Source organism: Mesoplodon mirus (assembly GCF_964341445.2).
Source record: "Mesoplodon mirus genome assembly, contig: HAP1_SCAFFOLD_1351, whole genome shotgun sequence".
Lineage (NCBI taxonomy): Eukaryota > Metazoa > Chordata > Mammalia > Artiodactyla > Ziphiidae > Mesoplodon > Mesoplodon mirus.
The window spans coordinates 73,834-87,407 of record NW_028294758.1 but is presented as its reverse complement, the minus strand read 5'-3'; the positions used below and the strand labels follow the sequence as shown (position 1 = coordinate 87,407).

General features: G+C 42.6%; 1 long non-coding RNA gene and 1 pseudogene across 2 annotated transcripts in view; one reads left to right on the top strand and one right to left on the bottom strand.

The window, feature by feature from the left end:
- The first annotated feature begins 2,098 nt into the window (after positions 1-2,098).
- On the top strand, positions 2,099-7,721 carry LOC309797995. Its single transcript, XR_014292895.1, has 2 exons — positions 2,099-3,285; positions 4,181-7,721. It is a non-coding gene; the product is annotated as an uncharacterized lncRNA (long non-coding RNA).
- The window catches only part of LOC309797992 (U3 small nucleolar RNA-associated protein 25 homolog), a 29,308-nt pseudogene continuing 23,440 nt past the window's right edge, over positions 7,707-13,574 (bottom strand). Inside the window, exon 12 of the transcript in view lies at positions 7,707-9,241. The product of the transcript in view is annotated as a U3 small nucleolar RNA-associated protein 25 homolog (transcript). The remainder of the gene's footprint in view (positions 9,242-13,574) is intronic.

The following is a 13,574-nucleotide window of genomic DNA, read 5'->3' as shown; positions in this document are numbered from 1 at the left end:
GAGCTTGGTGAAGGGGAAGCAGGGGACCATTTGACTTGGGCCTCATACGTACAAATTTGGTTGGATTCCCAAAGGAAGTTATTCATCAAGTTATTATAATTTGGGGTGTTTAAAATGTTAATTTTTAACAGTTATCTGTGAGTTTAATTATGGATTGCACCTAGTAGTGATTTTCCATTTCTTAAAACATAATGTACACTGCTCTATACAAACTGTTTCCTGAAATAAACATGTTATTTGTGGACTCATTTTTAAAAGGGGTTAACTTATAAACAATTAAATTATACCACAAGTTTTTGTAACTGTCTTTGAATTTTCACATTTCCTATGTGTTGGAATTGTTTCAAAAAGAAGAAGAAGAAAAAAAAGAGGCTTGGGTTTCTGGGTCTCTTCAGCTCAAGAGGGCACAGGGCAGTGGCAGCCCAGAGGCAGCCAGAGGGGAGGTGAAGAGCCTGTTACTGAACTTGTTTACAGCACCACCTGGTGTTTATAACTCATTAAAATGTCACACTTCCTTGTCCTTAAGCCCTGGAATTTGCTGAGTAAAATCCCCACAGCTATTTTCTGAAGCCCTCTCTCTCAAAATTTCTTTTTCACTCACTTAAAAAGAATAAGGCTTATAGACAAGAATAACCCAAAACAGAAGTTGATGCCCCACGACTTTCCTTTGTTTTCTTTTATTTAGCTTTGTGCTGTGGGACGGAAGGTCTGTATGTAATACTAGTTCAGACTGACTGAGCAGTGACTATGTGCCAAGCAGTTCTAAGTACCCTGCATGGCTTAAGTAACTTAATTATTATAACAACTCTAGAGACAGGTATTACTATTACCATAAGCCCATTTTACAGATGTGGCTACTGAGACACAGAGAGTTTAAGGAATTTCATAAAAATCACTAGAAAGTAGCAAAGCAAAGATTTGAACCCAGGCCTGAAGCCTTGCTTCAGTGTCCATGATTTTAAACACTGTTATGCTGCTTTTCCGTGTAGGTGCATGTTTCAAGAAAAGGTATCTTCTTAATTTTTATTTGGCCTGATATTAAGAACTTAATTTCCCTGGGTAAAGCTCGATGGACCAAGGATAAACAGAGCAGCAAACAAGTTAAAAATATGCCTTCAATAATCATCTGCTATATGAGGCATTAAGCTTCTCAGAAGCCTAGACCGCCCTTTAGAATGTCATACAATCCAGAAGGGTGGCATACAAAACAACTTAGTGTTTGTTTATAACAACGCTACCACCACCAAGAAAGCATTATAATCCTCTGTCTTTTTAAGAGTTCAACAATTTCAGATCTCTCCTTTTAAAGGGGTAGTAATAATAATAGCTACAATCTATTGAGTGCTTTTTTGTTTTTGTTTTAGAGAAGCATCAACTAGTGAAAAACAGTGTGGGTTTGGGGGAATCATACTACCTGGGTTCAGATCCTGTTATTTCTTTTAATGAATTTTTATTGGCATATAGTTGCTTTACAATGTTGTGTTAGTATCTGCTGTACAGCAAAGTGAATCGGCTATACATGTACATATATCTCCTTTTTTGGATTTTCTTCCCATTTAGGTCACCACACAGCAATGAGTAGAGTTCCTTGTGCTATACAGTATGTTCTCATTAGTTATCTATTTTATACATAGTATTAATAGTGTATATATGTCCAATGGAATATTACTCAGCCATAAAAAGAAACGAAACTGAGTTATTTGTAGTGAGGTGGATGGACCTAGAGACTCATACAGAGTGAAGTAAGTCAGAAGGAGAAAAACAAATACCGTATGCTAACACATATATATGGAATCTAGAAAAAAAAAATTTTTTTAAATGGTTCTGAAGAACCTAGGGGCAGGACAGGAATAAAGACACAGGCATAGAGAATGGACTTGAGGACATGGGGAGGGGGAAGGGTAAGCTGGGATGAAGTGAGAGAGTGGCATGGACATATATACACTACCAAGTGTAAAACAGATAGCTAGTGGGAAGCAGCCGCATAGCACAGGGACATCAGCTCGGTGCTTCGAGACCACCTAGAGGGGTGGGATAGGGAGGGTGGGAGGGAGATGCAAGAGGGAGGGGCTATGGGGATATATGTATACATACAGCTGATTCACTTTGTTATACAGCAGAAACTAACACACCATTGTAAAGCAATTATACTCCAATAAAGATGTTAAAAAAAGTATTAAAAAAATAGTGTATATATGTCAATCCCAATCTCCCAATTCATCCCACCACCGCCCCTTCTCCCTTGGAACCATACATTTGTTCTCTACATCCGTGTCTCTATTTCTGCTTTGCACATAAGATCATCTATACCATTTTTCTAGATTCCACATATGTTAATATATATTTGTTTTTCTCTTTCTGACTTACTTCACTCTGTATGATAGTCCTGTTTTTATTTTTAACATCTTTATTGGAGTACAATTGCTTTACAATGTTGTGTTAGTTTCTGCTGTATGACAAAGTGAATTAGCTATACATATACATATATCCCCATATCCCCTCCCTCTTGCTTCTCCCTCCCACCCCTCTAGGTGGTCACGACGCACTGAGCTGATCTCCCTCTCAGAGACAACCTATAGGCGACTCAGGGGTCAAGCAGCAGATTGGACCACAAGACCTCTAAGTTGCTACCAAACTGGGGATCTGGACCCATTTCCTAGTTTTGCTTTGAAATACACCTGAAGAAATGAAAAGCAGGTGGTCGCCGACTTTCAGAGAATTGAAGTCTGTTTTCTTGCCAGTTATTTTTCTGCCACCATCAGTTTCCATAAACCCTATGAGGAGACATATGTCCTCCCTCATTCTTACAGATCCAGTTGGATTGGAGATGACGGAAGTGATGGCACAAAGCCAGACACGTCTTAGCGCTCACTCCGCACTGTCACCAAATGGCCAGGCGTCAACCTTGAAGCACAATCTCTATGCTGGTTCCTGCAGAGACAAGAAGAAAGAAGAAAGAATAGGCAGAGCCTTTGGACTTCAGGACTTGTGATCCCATTTTTGTCCTCTGTAGCCGTGAGGACTTGGCAATACAGCCTGAGGCCAACAGTACTGCCTGGCCTCAGTGGCTGAAACAAATGAGGGATTTAGGTTTTCACAGAAAAGTGTGAAGAGAGACCATGCAGAGCTGGGATGCAGCTTCAGGATATGACCTGAGAGCCAGGCTCCTTCTGCCCTTTGGCTCCACCATCACTTCTGTGTTGCAGGCAGGAAAAAGGGAAGAGCAAGAGGAAAAAGTGGTGTTCCTACCAGTTTCAAAGAGCTCTCCTAAGAGTCTGCCCCAAGGTTAGTGCTCTTTTCCCTGGCCACACCCTACCGCAAGGGGGACTGGGCACTTTGTCACCCAATAAAATCCAGGGTCCTCTTACTAGGGAAGTAGGAGGCGAGTACAGGGCAAACAACAGCAGTCTCTTCTACTTTCTCTCATGTCCCTCTGTCAGGATAGTGGAGATTGTACCCCGCTTTCTAAAGATGAGAAAGCTGAGAGGTGGCCAGGAGGACCTGCACAGAGCCACAGTGGGTTGGTGGTAATGTTGGTGTCAGCACCCAGCTCAGGGCTGGTTTTGAAAAATGATGAACACAAAAGGCAGAAATCCATGAACATCTGTGGGCAAACAGCAGCTGTGAGCCCAGGGCCATCTCTGTGGGGAGTCAAACTGACAGATGAGAGGGGCTGCAGGGTGCAGTGAGAATGAGGGCTGCAGGACACAGGGCTCCATGTCATTCCCTGGGTTGGCAAGAGCTAGACAGCTTTGGCCTTGGCTCAGTTGGGAGAACAGATGGGCAGGAATTCGGCACAGCTTCCAAATCAGCCAAGCAGCAAAGACTGCCTTCTTTGCCCTTGTCAGCTGAGGCTACAGCTCCCACCAGTCCCAGCCAGCTGCAGAGGCCCAAGCCTGAAGACCATGACAACTTGGCCCGGACTGTGCCATGCCCCGCCCACTGTGGGAGCCAGGAGGACAAGCAAGTGCAGGTGTTCCGCCCAGCAGTGAGGGTGACACCTAGGTGGAGCTGCCCACCAGGTTCAGATTTCTCTGTGCAGGGCGAGCAAGCCTTGTAGCAATCCAATCTCAGCCCTGACTCCTTTGGCGCATAGGACTCTTAACTATGGAGACAGCCAGCCCGTTTGATTGAGGTCCAGACCTCTGTTCTTTCTCATGCTCTCACCTCCCTCCCACAGGAATGATGGCAACGTGGCCAGAGGTGAAAGGCAAATCCAGGAATTATACTGAGATGCAAGCAATGCAGAGAGAACTCCTTCCCACATCTGAAGAAAGGAGGGTCCTCACAGAAACAAGGCAATCGATGAGGGGATAGGAACGCGTGTTCAGCTCAGAAACAGGACATAAAATACATAGAATTTTATTGCAGCTCTGGCTAGAGCATATGGTATAAGAGGAAGAAATACAAGTCTTTAGAAAGAAATGCACTTTGTGCTGTCAGCTAGACGTGGTAGGTTCATTCTCTCTTTCTCCCTCCAAAGACTACATGAATTTTGGATTATCTGTGTATCTACTCCCAATTCACTGACTCTGGTATTAAAAGCAGACTGAAATTTGTTTAGAATTCTACTTAGCTAGAAAAGTTCTTTTTTTTTGAATGAGACTGAAATTTGTTTAGAATTGTTTAGCTAGAAAAGCCAGAAAAGCTTTTTGTGAATGGTGCAAGGATGACTACCATGACTCCTTTAAAGAGAGAAGCTGGGAAAGAGATGGGAAGGAGAGGCCGGGCCGGCTGTGAGGGCCCCACCCCCAGGAGGATGCTCCCTGAAAGCAGCAGTCTGTGCAGTGCCCACCACACCCCTCCTCCGCGAGGCTCTGGCGCCCTGCAGCCACCTGCAGGTTACACGATGAGGCTCTTCCAATGAGTATAAAGAACCCCCAACCCTGCTCCCTTACCCCAGGACTTCTATAATCTTGAGACCCTAGACTCATCAAAGCTACACTCTGCAGCCTGAAGATCTGTCCACACAGCCAAGGGAAGGCTGGGCAGGAGGCAGCCAGCAGGCTCTCACACCACCTGCCTCCCCTCCTTCCTCAGTGGCTCCCACGAGGGCACAATCAGGGCTGGGAGGCTTCATGAGCCCCCCTTGGCCCTCTGGGATGTGAGGAGTCAGCAGGGATTCATACCCATCCTGCCGGGACCATCTGCACTCAATTATAAGCCCTTTGGAAGCCAGCAGAGGGCTGTTAAGCTGCCGCTGGTTCTCTATGATTAGCTAGTTCTTGTCTTTTGAATACTGCATATGGTGCAGCCAGCTGCAGAGAGCATTCATGACTCAAAGCTTTTTTCCCCTCAAAGAGAAAAGTGCTAAGTTGTTATTACTATGGGAAGAAAAAAAAAGTTTAAAACTCTTACTTTCTGGTTAAGTTCCTCTTCCTCCCTTAAAATTCTACCTCTTCCCAGGATTGGGACCATTCCTTTGTCTGTTTTCTACCAGCACTATATAGGTACTTGCTTGCTGAAGATGAGCCTTGCTAAGAAATATCAAGATTGTGTATAATTCCAGCTCAGGTGTTGTTATCCGTGGTCCAGTAGACCCTCTTCTCTCCCTTATTTTGTGTGAGAGACCTGACGTTAAGGCATGCTTTTGATGAAACCACTCCAAAAAGTCAACTCTTTGCAATCAACTCAGGAGCCAGCGCCACTGCTGAGGCTTACCTTCTTTCCCAGGTGCTGAGCCAGGAACAGAAGCAATACTGCTTGGTTCGCACTTGAAACCCTCAGTGTTCTCTGTAGGCGAGAAGCAGTTAGCTGGCTACAAGCTAGCATTAAAATCAGTAGGGATGCTTAAAAAAAACATGTATTTCTGGGGCTATACATAGACTTGAAATCCAGGCTCACATGTGAGTGGAGGTCCAGAGAAGATGGAGATTTGAGAGTCTTGTGAATAGTGATAATGAAAGCCATGAATTAGCTACAATTCACAGGGAAAAGAATATGGAAATAGAAGATGGGGGTAATCAGAGTCCCTTCTTCCTCATATCTCTGAACTAGGCAAATAACTCGTTTTTTTTCTCATAATACACAGGCTCTATGGTAAACACAGCACAAATATGCCAATAACCACAGGGCACTCTATGGATAAGACAATTCTTTGTAGAGTGGATACATGTATAACTGATTTGCTTTGCTGTACACCTGAAACTAATGCAACATTGTACATCAACTATACTCCATTTTAAAAATATATATTTAAGAAAATGTTCTTTGTACCATGAGTTTGGCTGGCTTAAGCCTATAAATTTGCAAAACTTTAGGAACCCATCTATATATGGAATGAATAGTTCTACTCTCCATGTTGAGAGACAAATAAAAATGCCTATTTAACTATCTAGCAGGAAAAGTACCCCAAAAGTGATTTCACTTTTTTTTTTTTTGATGAGCAATTTTAAGCATGTCCAAGAGGAAGAAAATCTGTACCAATATGGGTTGTTCCACTGAGCCTAATGGGAGCCACATGTCTATCTGACAAGGGAGTTACAAGTTTGGAAAGGGAGAAAACAAAAGGAACCCTGTGTTGTTAGTCTGAAATTGGAGGTAAGGTGTAAATTCATGGTTTTCAATATATGGATACAGAAATAAATTTAGATGTCATGGGCACATAGGTATGTGTATACATATACACACATGCAGATATTCCCAAACTCTGACCACTGAGATGGCCTGGGACCAGTGGCTCCACAACAGTACTGGGTACACTTAGCACTCAAATCTTCGCTTTAAGGTAATTTTCCACTAAAGCAAGCAGGGCTGGAATAGGGAAAGTACAAGACAAACTTGGAATGTCTTATAGTGTCAGAAAATAAAGAAATGCCCAAGTTAAAGGGGGATGTGTCAAGACGACACAGGAGCCAGCTTGAAGGTGTTCCTGCTGGCCACATCTGAGACCATTTAAGCATCTAAAGGAATAACGATAATAACCAATTACAACCCACTGAATAAAAACTGAAGAATCCATACTTGTAATATTAATATAAATTAATAAAGGGGGAATGAGTGATTCTATAGTGGAAAAGTCTGGCAAGCACCACCTTAAACAAGTGGTCAGTTAGTGTCATAATGATGGGACAGGTGGAAATCATGCACCGCTTGAAGAGATGCAGCGAGGAAGACGCAGCATTGCTTCTATGCTGCTCCTGCCAAAGATGCATAAACTAAACCTAACCTAACCTAATCTGACAGGAAACACCATCCAAAGTAACTGGCCTGTAATCTTCTAAAGTGTCAACGTCCATTACTCAGCCATGAAAAGAAATGAAATTGAATTATTTGTAGTGAGGTGGATGGACATAGAGACTGTCATACATGAGTGGAGTAAGTCAGAGAAAAACAAATACCGTATGCTAATGCATATATATGGAATCGGAAAAAAAAAAGGTTCTGAAGAACCTAGGGGCAGGCTAGGTAGACGGAGGCGTAGAGAATGGACTTGAGGACACGGGGAGGGGGAAGGATAAGCTGGGACGAAGTGAGAGAGTGCCATGGATTTATAATACACTACCAAGTGTAAAATAGATAGCTAGTGGGAAGCAGCCGCATAGCACAGGGAGATGAGCTCGGTGCTTTGTGACCACCTAGACGGGTGGGATAGGGAAGGTGGGAGGGAGACGCAAGAGGGAGGAGATACGGGGGTATATGTATAGCTGATTCACTTTGTTATAAAGCAGAAACACACCATTGTAAAGCAATTATACTCCAATAAAGATGTTTAAAATTTTTTTTTAATTTAAAAATTAAAAAAAAGGTCAAGAAAGCCAAGAAACAGCTGAGGTACCATTCAGAATAAAGGCCACTACAGAGATATGACAACTCAAAGCAGTATGTAACTCTGAACTGCATCCTTTTGCTATAAAGGTTATTATTGGGACATTTGGCAAAATCTGAATGGGGCCCAAGGATTAGTGGCAATTTCCTGATTTGACGGTTGTTTTGAGGTTACATAGAAAAATGTCCTTGTTTACATGAAATACATACTAAATTCAGGAGTGATTTTTAGGAGTGACAGGCCCAGCAACTTGGCAATTTATTTTCAGATGATTCAGGTTCTGAATTGGTAATTTTTCTGTCTGAGGAATAGTTCAATTTTTTTTTTTTTTTTTTTTTTTTTTTGGGCCACGCTGTGCAGCTTGCAGGATCTTTGTTCCCTGACCAGGAACTGAAACTGGGCCTCGGCAGTGAAAGCGCCGAGCCCAAACCACTGGACCGCCAGGGAACTCCCTAAAAATGTTTTTAAAAGTGTAACTTCTTTTCCTTTTTATGTTATATGACTTAAAAAATGACTATAGCAATGAAGACAGTGATGTTGACGATGAATTTGTGACATCAAGAATTTCATAAAATTATTTCTTGAAATAAGGTAGAAATTCATGTTATTTTATATAATGTGATTTTTAAGTATATATTTTCATTAAAACATTTAGGAGTTAAAAAAAGATCAGTGAACGAATGTGCTCTTCTAGGTTGAATTAAAATAGAATATTTAAGGTTTAAAAAAGTTTGGCTGGGGAAAAATAACAGTTTTGCAAAACCTTTGCGATCCAAAACTAAGATGATATTCAACAGCAAGAAGTATTCCAATTTCTCATAACCAGTTCTCACAAGCAAAGAAATGCATGCCTCACTTTAAGAAGGTGTCCAATAGAAACAGGCAAATCTGAAAGAGTTTACCAAGTGTAATAAATTAGAGGTGAAATCACAACAAAAGAATTTATGGCGTACAAAAAAATTCACAAGTAGAAGATTCCTTCTATCAACTTCTCAGAGTTCCATGAGCTCTCCCCTGACCTCTGAAAGATGGGTTTTACCAAAATCTGGTTTACACGGAACTTTTCAGGTATATATGGTCTGAAAAGAAAGAAGTATCTGCTAAGAACCTGCCTGGTGCTCCTTCCTTGTTGCAGCCCTTCTTTGTGTAAGTGATCAGAATCAGGTCCAAGAGACACAGAATCAAGCATGACATATCACACCAAACACCATTTCCTGTCCAACCAATTCTCATCTCTCTCCAGTAATGAAAAGGTGGACGTTCTTCTTGGACTGCAGCATCTGTGCAGCCCGCTCCACCCCGACCACAGCAGACAGCCTCTGGGCATCGTACTTGGAGTAGGGGACAGTGCAGGTCCAGGCAGCTTCCTCTCCTCTGGTGGCGGCTTGCAGCATGTTACAGACTTCACTGTAGAAGTGGGGATATGTTGGCAGTTCATAGAAAATTAGGTTCCTGATGCCTTTTATTGTGTATCTGTTAGAAGGAGAAAGAGAGGCTATGTCTACATGAGAAATTTTATGGAAAAGCCACCGAAGAGTTTTACAGGGACATAGTCACTCTCGCTGTTTCATGCAAGGAGAAAGACCATGGCACAAATAACACACAGACCAAAAGTTACTCAAATTTGAGCTGGAGGGGCTCATTTTTTGTGACAGTGTATTTGAATTCCTAATGTTTGGCTTAAGATAATGATAAAATGAATTTGCACTTCTTGAGCCTAATCTGAGCAGACTGAGGTAGGGTGGGGAAGAATAGTAGACAAGGATTAGAAATCTGTCGCAGAAAATTTGAAAAGCAGGCATTTCCAATTTAACATTATCCTAATTATAATCAGGCAAAACAGTGTTCTGTAATGGAGATGAGGTCAGACCAGACCCAGTACATAAAATAAACAGCATAAACTGTAAATGCACTCCCATTAGTCTTTTCTTGTCATTCTGTAGACATGTTAACTCCATGGCAGATGTCCCAAGTTCACCCATTTACAAAATCCTGCCCGAGGACCCATTAGGCATTATGGGAAGGCAATTAATTTCAACAGCTTCCTCGCTTCTTTCCCTGCTGCACAGGGCTGCATGGTGTGTGGGGGGGTGCAGACCCTAGGGACGCGCCTTACGGTTCGGGTTGAGATCAATCATTCCCTCTTGGGCTCCATGACCAAAGATTTTATACGTTGACAAGTTTCTGATTTTTCCTGTTAAGACTCTCATACAGGGCTGATGTCAGACTCCCTCGGGAATTTTATTTTATTCATGGACGGTAAGTTTTCCTTGTCTTTTTATCCCTTGGCTCATCCTGATCTCTCTGGAGACCCTCCTCTCCCAAAATATAACTGCAGCCCATTACTTGGATCAGCTTTCCACATCCTCTTTCCATAAAGGAATTTTAATGGCTAATGATGTTGAAAAAACACAGTTCTGCCTCAGTAGTTATCAAAACAAACACAGAGTTCCATTTCTGCTTAGTATGTAGAAAACTCAAGAGAATACTGCTCCCGTGCTAACAAGAAGAAGATAATCTACAACAGTGTTCCTTTTCCTGAGCCTAGACAGCTGATGTCACAGGGCAACCAAGTGAACGGATTCAACGGTGCCCTGGTGTGTGTTTAACAACTGATTCTCAGTGGGGGAGGATAGGTGCTGATTTGAAGCATTTGCCAATTTCTGTGGTGTAAATACTCCATTTCAAGCTACCAGTGTCATGTTGCTGAACTTGGAACTGGGAAGAGATGTGCAACCATACCTTAAGAGCTGGTATGAGCCAGCTTCAGCCCATCACTGACTGAATTCCAAAGAGTGACAAGATGGTCTGAAGAAAGACAGGACATATGAACCACTTCACCTTTGGCAGAGCACAGTGGGGAAGAGGGCAGCTGCTAAGAAAGTGGGTAGGAAGAAAAAAGCTACACTTTTAACAAGTTCTTAAAGGGCAATTATGGGCTTGCATGACAGTTCAGAATCCCTGGGATTCCCGGACACTCCTTTACTTCACAGTCATGATGGCTTTTCCAAAGGTCTCCACTGGGAGCCCTGGAAAGGCTGGACGCAAGGCAGAAGACCTGAGAGACCCCGATGGTGGTGCAGACATGAAAACTCACTCTCTTCCCAGAGCCATGTTGTATATGAAGCTAAAGCCTGAAGCCAGTGAGGGGGCAAAGGTCAACTGCCAGGGTGGAGTCAGAAGCAGCAAAACTGTGTGCCCTAAGGGAGGAGCATTAACCCCTCACCCCATCCCTCCCCACCACAGGACTTACATCCAGTCAAAAGAGCAGTCTGGGGAAAGGGGAAAGGGCATGAAGACTGGGGAAAGGGCATGAAGCCTGTTCAGCCCAAGATCCTGCACTGATGTAAGCAGATGTTTGCCACCACTGCAGAGATGCAGGGAACTCTTCCCCACCAAGACCCCTCGTAGAACAAGGCAGAGGCTGGCCACCATGGAGGGTGGTGCAGGAGCCCTGAGAAAGCGCCAGCTCCAAAGCCCAGGATGGACAGAACCTGCCTGCATCTGAGCTGGACCAGGAGGAGAACAACTGCCCCACTTCAAGCCTTAGGGGAGGAGCGAGCAGGAGCAGCCTGCTGCTGGGGGAGGGGCCGGAGCGTGGGAGAGGCTCTCCCTCGGCACAGGGGTGCAGGGCATGGTGAAAGCTGAGAGGGGAGCAGGACACTGAGACAAGGCCCTCCAGCACTGGGCCCCACAGTGGGCCACTGTCTGCTGGAGGAACTGGCAGTTTGTGGTAAATAGAAGGCAACGACGGTAACAACCAAATCCTAACTAGATTCACAACTGCCACGCTAGTGGCCTGACAGAAGAGGCGTCCAGGCCAGCTACTTACTCAGGCACTACGTTCAACTGACAATTACAAAAAACACAGAAAAGCAAGAAAAAGACATTAAAACCATGAGGTATCATTTTGACTATCAAGTCACTGGAAAAAAGGAGAATTTACAGAAATATTTACAGAATTTACAGAAATAGGCTAATGGAGTATAAATTATTGTGAGTGTGTATTTCACCGGGGAGGGGAGAAGATGGGAGTGGCAACACACAGCAAATTTTAAACTGGGTACAGCTTTTGAACAAATAAGTTTTCCTTTCCAAATTTATCCTAAGGAAATGCCTAGGCAACTATGCCATCAACTACGCATATGGATGCTCTTGGCATTATTGTATATAATAACAGAAAACAACAAATCAGTATGCCCATTAAAAGGAAACTGGGTTAATTATATACCCATACAATGTAACACTATGCAACCATTAAAAAGGATGCTATACACGCCTTAAAGATTACTTATAATTACACAGAAAAGGTATTTTTACAATGTAAAGATTTAGCAGACCTACCTTGACCAAGTGATTACATTTAGTATCACCAAAAATGGGACAAACTGACACCCTGGGCCTCTTGAGGAGATGCAGGGGGAAGTACACAATAGCCTCTATGTAGAATTCTTACTAAAATAATGTTTAAATCTTTGGTCCCCGAACTCTAATGCTCACTGAATCACCTATTTGTTTTTTAAAAATACCTGTAATTGGTCCCCATCCCCAAACACCATGATTTAATTGATACTGGGGTATGACCAGGGCATTCAGATTTTTAAAAGCTCCCCAAGGGGATTCTAATATGTAGCAAAGTTTGGGAACACTGATCTAAATAATAAGAAAACAGCCAAATCCAGATGTGAGACATTCTACAGGAAACTGGACTGGACTCTTCAAAACATATCAGTATCACAGCAAGAAACAAAGGCAGAGAATTATTCTAGATCAGGGTTTCTTAACCCTGGCACTACTGCCATTTTAAGCCAGGTAATTCTTTGGTGTAAGGGCTGTCCTGTGCACTGTAGGACGTCTAGCAGCACCCAGGCCTTGACCCGCTTGAACCACTAGACCACTAGAGTAACCCTCCAACTGTACCAACCAAAAATGTCTCCAGATATTTCCAAATGTCCCTTGGGGAGCAAAACTGCTCCTGCTTGAGAACTGCTAAAATAGACTAAAGAAACATGTCACGCAAATGCAACGTAGGATTCTTAACTAAATCCTGGATTGGAGCGGGGGGTGGGTGGTGAGAAGCAGCTGTAATAGTCATTTTGGGAACAACTAGGAAAATTTGCATACAGACTAAATATTAGATGGTATTACTGCAGTAATGTCAAGTGGTATGTTAATGGTGTTGTGGTTAGATAAAAGAATGTTGTTTTTAAGCTCTACAGGCTGAAAGGTTGAGGAGTTAAGTGTCACGAAGCCTCCCATAATTTACTCTCAAATGGTTCAGGAAGAAAAAATAAGAGATGTGAGTGGAAAGAGAGAAGGAGAGACAGAGAATGTGGGTGCATGAGAATGTGGCAAAATGCTAACAGCTGGTGAAGCCTAAGTGGAAGGAGTTAGAGATGTTCACTGGGATAGTCTTACAATGTCTTTTGAAATGAAATCTTCCCAAATAAAAAGTTGGAGCGGGGGCAGGATATAGTAGAACTATATATATATTAACTTAAAAATACATCCATAACATACAAGTATATACCAAAATGCTAACTTATTTAAGCTTTTTTTCAATAAGCACATAAAACATTCAAGATAAAAGAAAGAAAAATCCAAATGTGTACACTGTGATCCCAATGTTGGTGTCCTTTTTAAAATGCCTGTGTCTGTGTGTGTGTGCACGTGCACATGTTTTTTACATCAAAGAGACAGGAAAGAAATACACCAAAATGGGTATTTATATCAGTAAGATGATAGGTGATCCCATTTTTTTAACCTAGATTTTCTAGGTTCTCTACAATAATTGTGTAATACTCTT